Consider the following 14,178-nt stretch of genomic DNA (forward strand, 5'->3'; position numbering starts at 1 on the left):
CTTAATTGCTGCCTCGATTTCTGACCTTGTTATTGGTCTATTCATAGTTTCAGCTTCCTCCTGGTTTAGGCTTGGGAGGACACAGGAGTCCAGGAATTTATCCATTTCTTCCAGGTTTACTAGTTTATGCGCATAGAGTTGTTTGTAATATTCTCTGATGATGGTTTGAATTTCTGTGGAATCTGTGGTGATTTCCCCTTTATCATTTTTTATTGCATCTATTTGGTTGTTCTCTCTTTTCTTTTTAATCAATCTGGCTAGTGGTCTGTCTATTTTGTTGATCTTTTCAAAAAACCAGCTCTTGGATTTATTGATTTTTTGAAGGGTTTTTCGTGTCTCAATCTCCTTCAGCTCAGCTCTGATCTTAGTTATTTCTTGTCTTCTGCTGGGTTTTGAGTTTTTTTGATCTTGCTCCTCTAGCTCTTTCAATTTTGACGATACGGTGTCAATTTTGGATCTCTCCATTCTCCTCATATGGGCACTTATTGCTATATACTTTCCTCTAGAGGCTGCTTTAAATGTGTCCCAGAGGTTCTGGCACATTGTGTCTTCATTCTCATTGGTTTCGAAGAACTTCTTTATTTCTGCCTTCATTTCGTTGTTTACCCAGTCAACATTCAAGAGCCAGTTGTTCAGTTTCCATGAAGCTGTGTGGTTCTGGGTCTGTTTCTGAATTCTGAGTTCTAACTTGATTGCATTATGGTCTGAGAGGCTGTTTGTTATGATTTCAGTTGTTTTGCATTTGTTGAGCAGTGCTTTACTTCCAATTATGTGGTCAATTTTAGAGTAGGTGTGATGTGGTGCTGAGAAAAATGTGTATTCTGTGGATTTGGGGTGGAAAGTTCTGTAAGTGTCTATCAGGTTTGCTTGCTCCAGGTCTGAGTACAAGCCCTGGATATCCTTCTTGATTTTCTGTCTGGTTGATCTGTCTAGTATTGACAGTGGAGTGTTAAAGTCTCCCACTATTATTGTGTGGGAGTCTAAGTCCTTTTGTAAGTCATTAAGAACTTGCCTTATGTATCTGGGTGTTCCTGCATTGGGTCCATATATGTTTAGGATCGTTAGCTCTTCTTGTTGTATCGATCCTTTTACCATTATGTAATGGCCTTCTTTGTCTCTTTTGATCTTTGTTGCTTTAAAGTCTATTTTATCAGAGATGAGAATTGCAACTCCTGCTTTTTTTTTGCTTTCCATTAGCTTGGTAAATCTTCCTCCATCCCTTTATTTTGAGCCTTTGTGTATCCTTGCATGTGAGATGGGTTTCCTGGATACAGCACACTGATGGGTTTTGGATTTTTATCCAATTTGCCAGTCTGTGTCTTTTGATTAGTGCATTTAGTCCATTTACATTTAGGGTTAATATTGTTATGTGTGAATTTGATACTGCCATTTTGATGCTAAGTGGCTGTTTTGCCTGTTAGTTGTTGTAGATTCTTCATTATGTTGAAGCTCTTTAGCATTCAGTGTGATTTTGGAATGGCTGGTACTGGTTGATCCTTTCTATGTGTAGTGCCTCTTTTAGGAGCTCTTGTAAAGCAGGCCTGGTGGTGACAAAATCTCTGAGTACTTGCTTGTTCGCAAAGGATTTTATTCTTCCTTCACTTCTGAAGCTCAGTTTGGCTGGATATGAAATTCTGGGTTGAAAGTTCTTTTCTTTAAGAATGTTGAATATTGGCCCCCACTCTCTTCTGGCTTGTAGTGTTTCTGCCGAGAGATCTGCTGTGAGTCTGATGGGCTTCCCTTTGTGGGTGACCCGACCTTTCTCTCTGGCTGCCCTTAGTATTCTCTCCTTTATTTCAACCCTGTTGAATCTGACGATTATGTGCCTTGGGGTTGCTCTTCTTGCGGAATATCTTTGTGGTGTTCTCTGTATTTCCTGCAATTGAGTGTTGGCCTGTCTTGCTAGGTGGGGGAAATTTTCCTGGATGATGTCCTGAAGAGTATTTTCCAGCTTGGATTCCTTCTCTTCGTCCCCTTCTGGTACACCTATCAAACGTAGGTTAGGTCTTTTCACATAGTCCCACATTTCTTGGAGACTTTGTTCATTCCTTTTTGCGCTTTTTTCTCTGATCCTGGTTTCTCGTTTTGTTTCATTGAGTTGGTCTTCGCCTTCAGATATTCTTTCCTCTGCTTGGTCAATTCGGCTATTGAAACTTGTGCATGCTTCGCGAAGTTCTCGTATTGTGTTTTTCAGCTCCTTTAATTCATTCATATTCCTCTCTAAGTTATCCATTCTTGTTATCATTTCCTCGAATCTTTTTTCAAATCTTTTTTCAAGGTTCTTAGTTTCTTTGCATTGATTCAATACATGATCTTTTAGCTCACAAAAGTTTCTCATTATCCATCTTCTGAAGTCTAATTCCGTCATTTCGTCACAGTCATTCTCCGTCCAGCTTTGTTCCCTTGCTGGTGAGGAGTTTTGGTCCTTTCTAGGAGGCGAGGTGTTCTGGTTTCGGGTGTTTTCCTCCTTTTTGCGCTGGTTTCTTCCCATCTTTGTGGATTTTTCCGCTGGTCGTCTGCGTAGTTGCTGACTTTTCGATTGGGTCTCTGAGTGTACACCCAGAATGTTGATGATGAAGTATTTCTGTTGCTTGATTTTCCTTCTACCAGTCTAGCCCCTTCACTGTACGACTGCTGAGGTCCGCTCCAGACCCTGCTTGTCTGGGGTGCACCTCTAGCAGCTGTGGCACAGCGAGGGATGCTACCAGTTTCTTTTTCTGCTATCTTTGTCCCAGGATGATGCCTGCCTAATGTCAGTCTTTTGGATATAGAGGGGTCAGGGAGCTGCTTGAGGAGACAGTTTGTACTTTATAGGGGTTTAATTGCTGAGCTGTGCGCTCTGTTGTTCCTTCAGGGCTGTCAGGCTGCTATGTTTGATTCTGCTGCAACAGAGCTCATTAAAAAACCCTTTTTTTTTCCCTCAAATGCTCTGTGTTGAGGGGTTTGGGCTTTATTTTTGGATGTTCAATGAGGTGTCCTGCCCAGCTAGAAGGCAGACTAGCCACTGTTTGGCTGCTGAGGCTCCGCCCTGCTGTTGTGTGATTCGCCCTGTTCCTACAGGCTCTGCTGTGGTCTCCGCCATGCCCTGCAGCGGAGTCTCTTAGTGGTAGCGTGTTGCCTCAGCAACGGCAGGCTGCGTCAGCAGTGGGCGTGTATCTCAGTAGGGACGGGTTGCCTCGGCAATGGCTGGCTGCATCAGCAGTGGGCGTGTATCTCAGTTGGGGCAGGTTGCCTCGGTAATGGTGGACGCCCCTCCCCCACAGAGTGTCTCGGCCGTCTGCTCGGGATAGTTTGAAATCGCGGTTTTGTTCGTCCCACTGGGTATCCCAAACGATCTGTCCCTACAATCCCCTGGGCTGGGCTTCTGTCCAAGTCTCGTTCAGTCTCAAGTCCAGCCCTCTCAAGTCTCAGGTTGCCGGTTCAACAAGGCACCCGGACAAGCGCGCCCTGTGGGGATTGCTGGGTAGGGCCGGCCGCCACCGCCCCGGCTGCCGGCTTCGCCAGGCAGACCTACTGCCTGGCGTCCCATGTCTTTTTTATACTTGGGAGTTTCCCCGTTCTGTGGGCAACAAAGATCAGTCTGGAAATGCAGCTCAGACTTACCGTTTGCGGATTCAACGCGAGCGCCAATCCTGGGTTGTTCTCACAGCGCCATCTTGAGTCCTCCCGCCACATAAGTTTTTAAACAAATTTGGTGACATGAACTATGTCAGATTCCAGACACTGGGATAAAGCTACTTCCCCCACCATAACTTTTAGGTATCAAATAAAATTAAAACCTAAGCATTTTATATTAAGCACTTAGAATGACCCAAGTAGTGTGTAAATACTTTACATATTGTTTAATTCTTCAAGCAACTCTGGTATTATCATGTCCATTTTAGATTAAGAGAAACTGAATCATAGACCAATTAAGTAGTTTTCCCTTGACTACACAGTCAGTAAGATGCAGATTAGGTATAAAAACAAAGCCTTCATCTCAAATGCTAAACTCTAGACTATTAGACTGTGAGTATGGATTACATCTATTTGATTTGAAACTAGTGAGTATGAATTACATCTATTTGGATTTGAAATTAGTAAGAAATTTTTGTTCTTCCTACTAATCTTTAAGGTGTGCTAATAAATTAATTAAAAAGTGTCTTCAAATTGTAAGCATTTTTAGAATAAAAAAGTAATATTTAATACTAATGCATGTGTCAGAATTCAGACCCCTTACTCTGAGTGACAGTGCAGCCAAAAAGTAAAAATATAGAGATAAATTGGATTCTGAAGCTGACAGAAGCATGAGTTTCTCGCTTACCACTTCTGATCTCCATTTTCAATTTTTTTTCCTTCAAAAACTCTCATTGGTTTTATTGATCATCTCTAAGTCAATATTAGAAATGTTCACTTAGATGTATTTATAAAAGTAAATATTACATTAATAGATTTTCTATATTGAGGATGTACATAAAAGTCATTTAATAAAAGGGTTTTGTTGGCTAAGAAAAAATAATAAGCAATTTGTTATTAACTTAATTCGAGCAGTGAAAGGTGACAGTTGTGATGTTAACTTCATGAGGGAATAGACCACTTCTGTGTTTCCTCATTGTTACAATGCTATAGCCTAATACAGGACCTGGCAGGTTAGAACCATTTAGAACCACTCAGTGGATATTTGTGAAATGAATGAAAGAATGAAATTTCAGCTTTCCATCATAAAATAAAACTCGCTTCCTCAAATTTGTTAAGAATGCTCTAACATTAAAATGCTTACATATTCATCTTTCAACTTATGTTCCTTTTGAGGAACACCAATGACATCATCATATTGCCTCTACAATCACTTTGGTATTGGTTCAAGTATTGACATTGAACTTTTTTCTTAATAATTTTAAGACGGTTGAAATAAAAAAGACAATTTTTAAAAAGTATTTAAAGTAGGGGATATCAAAAACAAAATAAATTCAGTGCTTACAAGATAAACCTTATTTTTCCAGCCCATTTTATCTCCTAGTCTACATATATTCTCTTTGAACTCATTGCTTATGAGTCTTTGTCTAGAGAGCATCATCCTGATAAGTTTCACACTCAACAGAGTAGGCGGAGGTGCTTCCCTTCCAGTCCAGATTTCCCACTCGAACTCTCAAAAACTTATTACTCAAGTTGTCAACACCAGGCAGAACTTGGATGGGCAATAATACATAGTCCATATTACTCTAAATGATTTTTTTAAAGAAACTAAAACTGGCCATCAAAACGTAATTATTTAAAATATTCTACGTCAGTATTTATCTCAGTCCCCCTTTTTTGTTTTTATCCATTAAATAAATAATTTTTGAAAAGGAAAAATGGAAGGGGAGACCATGGATAATTCACAAAATTTATTTACATACCCAAATTGAAGCCAAACAAGCTCCTAATTATCTAATTAATTAGAAATAAATGATGATAAATCTTATTAAACAAGAATAATTTGATTACTCGTAGAGGAACACTAACCTATTCTAGAAATTATGAGAACTAGGTTAGGTTTTGTCCATGCTAATGTTGCTATTGTTTTCACTTTGTTTTCTCACATGTAAAATGCAGTAACAGCAGCTTGGTTAATTTCACAAGGCATTTTTTTGTCGTTGACAACCTAAGGTCCTAACTACCTGGGCCAAGGGCTACCCTGTCTTGTTCACTGATTTATGTCTAGCTGCATCTCTGTGCTTGGCATATTGGCAAAATATGTGCTTCATAAATACTAATAAATGAATAAATGAATGAATGGGCTATTGAAGTCTTCAAAGTGACTTTATGTATCTTACTGACTGTTGTACAACCTCTTTCAGAAAACATACACAGGTAGATTTTGTAGTTTCACCAAAGACATTGAATTTTCAGGCTTGGCACAGATTCTTGGGTCTGCTTCTCTTAACTTTCTCACTGTTAAAATGTTTAACACTAGCCTTCCACAGAGTATTATTGTTAAAATACAATGAGACAATGTAAATGACTATTTCATTGTATTGTTATTGTTGAAGATATTGTTATTTTTGTAGTTATTATATATATAATGTGATCTCAGAAGTGAGACAGAGTAGAATTAACACCCAAATGTAGTGCCACCTCTGTTAATAATTGTGTATTCATTAAGCTCCTCAGGTGTCTAGGAACTAATATGTAATATGAAGAGTCTGAAATAATCTATAATAATCCAAGATACTTTAAGGCTTTAAAATTGCAGAAAATTTCTTTCATTAATATAGAAATTCTTTTATAAACTATGTTTTGGCTAGAAATGGAAAGATTAATTCTCCATTCTCATTCATTTTTACCCAGACTCAGAAAAAAAAACAAGCTTATAGTTTTTTTTCTATTTATCATGCACCTGCATTGCAACCTTACAACCAACTACATATGTAAACACAAAAGACTTTAGTTCAAATTTCAAATTATTTCATTTTTAGTTCAACTCAAATAGACCCCTTCTGATGCTGCTTCAGTCTCTCTCAGTGGGAAACCATGGAGTTTATATATTATTCATTCATTAAAAAACCCTGAGGCAAGACCCCTATAGAGAGTATTCAGTAATTGGTCTCTAGATGTTGCTGGTGCAAAGTACTCTAAAAGTCCTTAAACATCTTAAGAACACAGTTCCATCTGTCTCAACTAGTTGCATATGTTGGAAGCCATAGCAGATTGTTTACCCACATTTTAACTCCTTTCTTTCAGTATCTAATTATTTTTGTATCCAATATGTAGCATGGTAAAATATATGCAAATGAATAGAATAACATCTTGCAAAAGTGGTAATTACTATATTATTTAATGAAAGTGTAGTATAACCAAATGTTCCAACCAGAAAATCAGTGAGTGTTAGCAATAGTATGGCCAGTGATTTTAATTCTTCTCTGCAAACATATTCCTGGTTGAATAGCAAGTGCTTAGCATATGTAGGAGTGCCTTTGCATTGAAAGAATAGTCATTAGGTTTAGTCCCATATTATGCATTTAGAGAAATAGTGTCAGAAATTCTACCACAATGAATAAGAAAATATGCAAATTAATAGATAATGAAACTAGTATTCATTTTTAAAATTTTGCCTAGTCATATTTATTGCTTTGTGTGTATAACTACACACATATAATACAATATAATAACTATTCAGGTATATGTCCTCTATCTACCAATCATCTATGTGTTTATTATATGTATAATATATATAACATACATATTTACAAACACATATATAAATCAATTTCAAATGAATTACAGTTTTTTCTTTTCTGAAATTATAAAGCTTATGTTTTCCTTAAAAATCATTTATCTTACTATTTGTTTACGTGTTTGCTAGTGTTCTTCTTTTTATACATCTGAATGTGTGTGTGTGTGTGTGTGTATGCACATGCATATGTATAGACTCAATGGTAATTTCAATTGTTTTCCATAGTCATACCATAGAAGTGGAATAACTGAATGATGATTTGCTTTGGATGACTTTCCAGGTATCTGTAACACTGGTACTGAGATTAATTAGAGAAGAACAGTGAGTGTCCCATTGTGTGAGAGACAAAGAAACTACTTGGTATAATAAGGTATATGTGAGCATAAATGTGAACTGGAAATGTTATACTTCATTTCACATTTAATTTTCAAATCTTTTGCAGGTGTTTGTTGTACTGTTGCTTTAAGTAGACAAATAGAATTGACAGGACATTAGTGATATTCAGAAATGCCAATGTTGCTAGATCATGTCCTAAACATATAATCTTGTGAACAGAGTTTGGCTTCTTCCTCTCCATTCACAGAACTAGTACACTCCCCTGACCCCCACCCCAGGACTGCCTTCACAGTTCCCTGGCATCTCAACTATGGAGTGCTTACCCACTGTGGTACAGTTCTGAAATCTGTGGTACGGTTCTGAAATCTGTTGGGGATCTGTGTCCCTTCTCATCGAATTGAATCTAGGTAATATAATTGCTGCAGGTTATCTTCAAGCAAAAGAATACAAGAAAGTTATGCTATTTAACTTCAGTGGCTTCTTTCTAGCTTCTTGATTCACTTACCTTTGGATTCCTGAGCTGCCAGGTAAGATGTCTGACTGTGTTGGGCTTTCTATGCTATGAACGAGGTCATGGGGATAAGCCAGGCTTATATGCCCCAGCTAATGGCCAGCAACTAACCCCAGATATGTAAGTAAAAATCCCGGCAGAGGAATTCATCCTCCAGTTATCTATTTACCCCTAGATACCACCTTCCCAGGTGAGGCCCTGGCCATCATATAGCAGGGAAAGCCATCCTTACTGGGCCCTATCTGCATTTCCGATCCACAAAATCCACAAGCATAATAAAGTAAGTTAGAGGAGGCTTGCTCTGCAGCAGTAGTAATCAGAACACACACTAGTCATTGTTTAATGACATTTATCTCTTCTAAGTCTGTAACAAGGCAGAATGAGTTCATTTGCTAAGACGAGTCCTAAAATGTGCTAGTGAGGTAGCTAAATTGAGAATACCCCCAGAGACCTTCATGAATTTGGTCTACGACTCTCCTGTAGTTTTAAGTTCCAAATGTGCAATTTCATGACAACTTGAGGGTACAATATAGTGTGCATCATGATCATTATTCGAAATAATAAAGATTAGGGTTTGGGACTGGACATGGTGGCTCACGCCTGTAATCCCAGCACTTTTGGAGCCTAAGGTGGGAAGATCATGAGGTCAGGAGTTTGAAAGCAGCCTGACCAACATGGTGAAACCCTGTCTCTACATAAAATACAAAAATTAGCCAGGTGTGGTGGCATGCACCTGTGATCCCAGCTGCTCAGGAGGCTGAGGCAGGAGAGTCATTTGAACTGAGGAGGCAGAGGTTGCAGTGAGCAGAGATCACGCTATTGCATTCCAGCCTGGGTGACACAGAGACTTAGTCTCAAAAACAGTTAGGATTTTGAAATAAGCAGGAGAAAATGCCTATACATGGCAGTATTGCTCTATTATCTGCTGTATTTTTAAAATAATTCTATGGTAGCACCTAATTCTCCAAACTTAAGGAAGAGGAACTTTTGATCATGTAGGGCTGAGACATGAACACCTTCCAGGTAACTGGGCTTAGAGTTATTTGTTACATGGGGTTCTCTGTTTCAATTTCCTAATATATGTATTGAACAGTTTATTCTTTATGCATTGGAAAAGGAACAGTCACAAAGTAGGTCGCTAAATTAAGAAAAAACAAACATTAATATTTTCACTTTTATCTTCTACTACCTTCTCTTGTCTTTATTTCTTTTTTCTATTATACTTGAACCACTCTTAAACTTTTATTTGAAAATTTATTACTTAGCCCAGATTGAGCTTCTTAGGTTTGCAGTCAGACTTTGCTCCTCAGTTGCATTAAGATACAAGTATATAGAGAGCACTGTACACATTTTATAATTTCTTATTTATGGAAATAGGTGATTTATATAGTTTGTCAATCTCAAGAATAACGTGTATTTGAACATACTGATTTAGTCAGCTTGAAGCATGTTTTGCTGTATTAGGGTATTCTGATTATCCTTGAGCCTCTTGAATTTAAGAAAGTGAAGTCTACTTTGCTAAATGTAAAAATGGTTGTGAGAGGAAAATTTGGGGCATCTGTTTTTATGCGTAAGAGCATTTCAGCAGGTCTTCGATGGGAAAGCAGAGGCTACTATTAAAGAACAGATTGTGCATGACAGAGGAAATATGGATAGAATCCTTAAGCTGCTTCAAATGCAAAATCAGTCTGGCAGATCACTAAAGAAATGCAAGCCAGTCTACAAGGTCACTGTAATAGTGATCTAGGCTGAAACCAGAAGCAATCTAACAGTGTCTGCAGAATGACAGGGTCTAACGAGACTGGCATTTATGAACATTTCCAATATCCCACTTTATCCTTCCACTCAAGACAACAAAATTGGAAGTGGTTTTAAAGAACTTGAAAATAAGATGTGGAATGATATAAGTGTAGTTTGTCCATTTCGTATTTATACCCAAACATATCTCAATATAACTCATCTCTCTAAGAAGCTTAATGAATTATCTGGGGGCCAATGGAGACCCAACAACTTTCCTTGACTTTACATCCTTGTATTCTTAGGGTCCCCATTTTCTTTCTTCTTTAAATCAATCATTTTCTCATACACTGATATGCAGAAACATGGCAAAGTGATTCTATATATTAGTTATTTTTTCCCTTATTGCTGGGAGCCTTCTTTTTATTCCTCACAGACCAAGCAAAATACACAGATTAAAAAATTAAAATATTTCAGTGTCTACTACTAGACTAAAATCTCCAGCACACATCATATCTTGATCATTGTACTCTGAGCAGTTTACATGCTACCTGTCGCTTAGTAATTGCTGCAAAACATTTGTTTAAAACTGGAAATAAGCCTTAGTCAATGGTGAATATAAGAAGCATTGCTGGCCGGGCGCAGTGGCGTGAGCCACCAATTTGGGAGGCGGAGGCAGTCATGAGATCAAGACTATCCTGGCCAACATGGTCTCTACTAAAAACACAAACATTAGCCTGGCGTGGTGGCATGCACCTATAATCCCAGCTCCTTGGGAGGCTGAGTCAGGTGAATCGTTTGAACCCAGGAGGTAAGAGGTTGCAGCAAGCTGGGATCACGCCATTGCACTCCAGCCTAGCGACAGAGCAAGACTCCATTTCAAAATACATAAATAAATAAAAATAAAAAGAAGCATTGCTGAGCCATCATAGATGGTTTACACGCTCTGCAGATAGAAATATTCCTGTTGCAAAACAGACATGCTAGAGCAGGTCTTCAGTGAGCTTCCCTTTACTGTTTGCAAGCATGACTTTTACAACATAAAAACATTCAGAAACATTTCTTACATGAAAGTACATTGGAATAGTATATATTTTAGTTTCAAGATGTGAAGGGAACTAAATGCTAGTATTGAAAATGATGCCCCACGACATCCTCATTTTGTCAGTTCTCTTTTTTATTTGAAGCATTTCTTGCTCCAAATGTCAACTCATTTATAGTATGAGGTAAATTATATTTTCGTGGTTAATTTTCACAGACACAGCCGGCACTTAATAAACATTCGATTAATTAATTAAAAACTAATTTGTGATAGAGGAATAATTTACAGGGTAAATCTCTGAATAGATCAGTAACTACTCCATTTTGATCTAAAATATGTGTTATACCGCAACCCAGCACTCATACCTATATGTGTAAAACATATATAAACATGTTTTATAAAACAATACTTAGTATCATTATGAGAGATGTACTCTGGTATTCTATCTCATTCTATCCTATTAATTCATTTTTTAAAACACTTATCAAAAATCACAAAATTGAACTATTTTTCATCTGTCTCTTTCAAGACCTACAATTTGAAAAACACTATTCTATGTGGTACACAAACATCAGTTGTTGAATAGGGTAAATGTGAAATACAGGTTACCTGAAAAAAATGGGGTCAGAAACTAGAGACAATACAATAATCTAAAGTTATCTTCTTTGTTTTAAGTAGAACAAATTAAGATATTTGTTACTCCATTTGCATAAGTGCCCTGTAATGTTTTTATTATTACTAGGACAATCATTTGTTACACTCTACTTATCTTATTAAATAAAAATACTAATGAAATAAAATTAGTTCTGTATTTCTTTCTCAATTATACTGTATTTATATTAAACATGCAGATCCTATTTAAAGAAATACCAATTAAAAGATAAATTCATTAATAAAACACTGCTTTTAAAACTATACATTTTCATATGACACAAATTTAAAGCATAATTATAATTATGCTTTTCCTCAAAAACAAGGTTATAGTGATTTCTATTTCTACTTCTGTCACAACCTAAAAAATACCTTAAGAGAAAAATCTTATGCCTCTGTTTTCTGTGTAAACTGAGAATAATAATTTCTACTATTTTATAAGTAAATAACATATTTAATCACTAATAAATCTTTAGAGAAGGCTCTACTAGAAATATGTACTTCTGTCTGTGAGGCACTTGATAAGGTGCTACTGCTATTGACATTTCAACAACCCAGTGTGAGAAGCATAAATCCTCAATCACCTTCTCATCAGTGTCAATTATTCAGCAATCCAGAAAAAAAAAAATATTAAATAATGGCAGCAGCACCAATGTTTCCAGCCAGCACTTTCGGTCAAGAGCACATCATTCATCACCCCGTAAATATACTTCCTGTTACACTGATATCTTTACTACAATTACAAACAAGTGCTATTTGTCTCAGGAAACAGATCACAACCACAGAATATATTTTCCTAAAATCTAGTCACATTATGTTTTGTCATCATGAATGGACAATACTTGTGGATCTAATGCAAACTATTATGAGTATTTCTAATCTGGTGCAAGATTATCTAAGATCTTTTACATAGCAGATCACAAATCTATCTCAAGTGTTTATTAAGCTAAGTCATATGAAAAAGGAATTGTTGCAAAATAGGGAACATGCTCTCCTTCTTCTGTAGCTGTCCCTGAAATAATTTTTATCTGTCTCTTTCTTCCTTAGAGAGCACCACATACCCAAAGATTAATCTTTTCCTTTGGTGAAGATCCACATGAAATATACATCTCTGCTGTCTGAGTTCTAAACTCATATTTCTTATTGTCCCTTAAAGATGTCCAGTTAGAAATTCTGCTGCCCCTTACATTATTTATGTCTTCATTTCCAATTTATTTATTTTCATCCACCTTTCTAGTCTCAAAAGAGTCTTTTTTTCTAACTTCTCAATTTCACTTAATGTCCCCTGATGTCTTCCAGCTGGATGTTGTAGGCTGCAGTCATTTCACTTATTTTTGCCTTTCCCCTGTTTCTTCAGTTGCCAAATATGAATCACATCTTTCCTTCTCTTTTCAGTCACTGCACTTATTTCACTGAAGACTTCAAGAAACATTAATAATTAAACACTGACAGGCTTCTCCTAGCTCTTTCAGTTTTCTACTGTTTTTCACGTTTAATAGTCCAGACACTGCTGCAAATGCATTTTTCCCTCTCAGAGTACAAATTACTGTTGCTGAAAAGATTGTGGATAATAATTGACAGTCTAGTGAATCACAAAGGCCACTACAAAGACCCGTTTATGGTAAACTCTTTTTATACGTGCTCAGGTTTGCTTTCCATTATTCCCCCAGTGTATTTGGAAGTCAGATGATACACTAGTTTTCTATTGCTGATTTTCACCCCTCTGTACTCCCTTCACAAAGTTCCCTTCTCCTGAAAACCAACTGTATTCTCAAAACTCTACTTCTCCTTCAAAATTTCACCTCAGATATTATCTTGCCTGTGAAGTCTTCCCTCATCCCTCCCCTAACCTCTGCCTCTTTTGAACCCTCCATATTGGTTTATGGAATTATATACTTGAGTGAGTGCTCTGAAAAATCCACAAATACCCAGATTCTAAGATAATATTTAGTAACTAATTTTCCATGTAAAATTAAATATTATAAAAGTGATCTGTGTATTATATACACAGAAACATATATAACACTTGCAATTTTTCAGTTGTTCTCTGCTTTGAATGCTGTGTGTGTGTGTATAATTGCATACACTCATTTAATCCTAGGAAATCATACTGAAAGTATCCCCATTTTACAAAGAAGAAAAGTTTGGAATAGAAATTATAAATTTAAAATGTATGACGATCTCTTTAGACTTTTCATAAATCAATTAATTCATTCAATAAGTATTTACCAGGTGTTTCCTTTCTACTGGGTACTTTGCAGACACTTAAGATACAGTAATTATTAGAATGACATCTTTTGTGGAGCTTAAATTTCAGTGGAAAAGATGAATGATAAAGGCATTACCAAGTAAAGAGGTATTTCTGACTGGGCGCGGTGGCTCAAGCCTGTAATCCCAGCACTTTGGGAGGCTGAGGTGGGTGGATCACGAGGTCAACAGATCGAGACCATCCTGGTCAACATGGTGAAACCCCGTCTCTACTAAAAATACAAAAAAAAAAAAAAAAAAAATTAGCTGGGCATGGTGGCGCGTGCCTGTAATCCCAGCTACTCAGGAGGCTGAGGCAGGAGAATTGCCTGAACCCAGGAGATGGAGGTTGCAGTGAGCCGAGATCGTGCCATTGCACTCCAGCCTGGGTAACAAGAGGGAAACTCTGTCTCAAAAAAAAAAAAAACAGAAGTATTTCCTAACAAAGTGTCAAAGTGC

General features: G+C 37.1%; 1 protein-coding gene across 1 annotated transcript in view; it reads right to left on the reverse strand.

Moving 5' to 3' along the window:
- GALNTL6 (polypeptide N-acetylgalactosaminyltransferase like 6) overlaps positions 1-14,178 on the reverse strand; it is a 1,268,478-nt gene that overhangs the window by 565,840 nt on the left and 688,460 nt on the right. The gene's annotated exons all lie outside the window — the stretch shown is intronic.

This window comes from Callithrix jacchus, chromosome 3 (assembly GCF_049354715.1).
Source record: "Callithrix jacchus isolate 240 chromosome 3, calJac240_pri, whole genome shotgun sequence".
In the NCBI taxonomy this organism is placed as follows: Eukaryota; Metazoa; Chordata; class Mammalia; order Primates; family Cebidae; genus Callithrix; species Callithrix jacchus.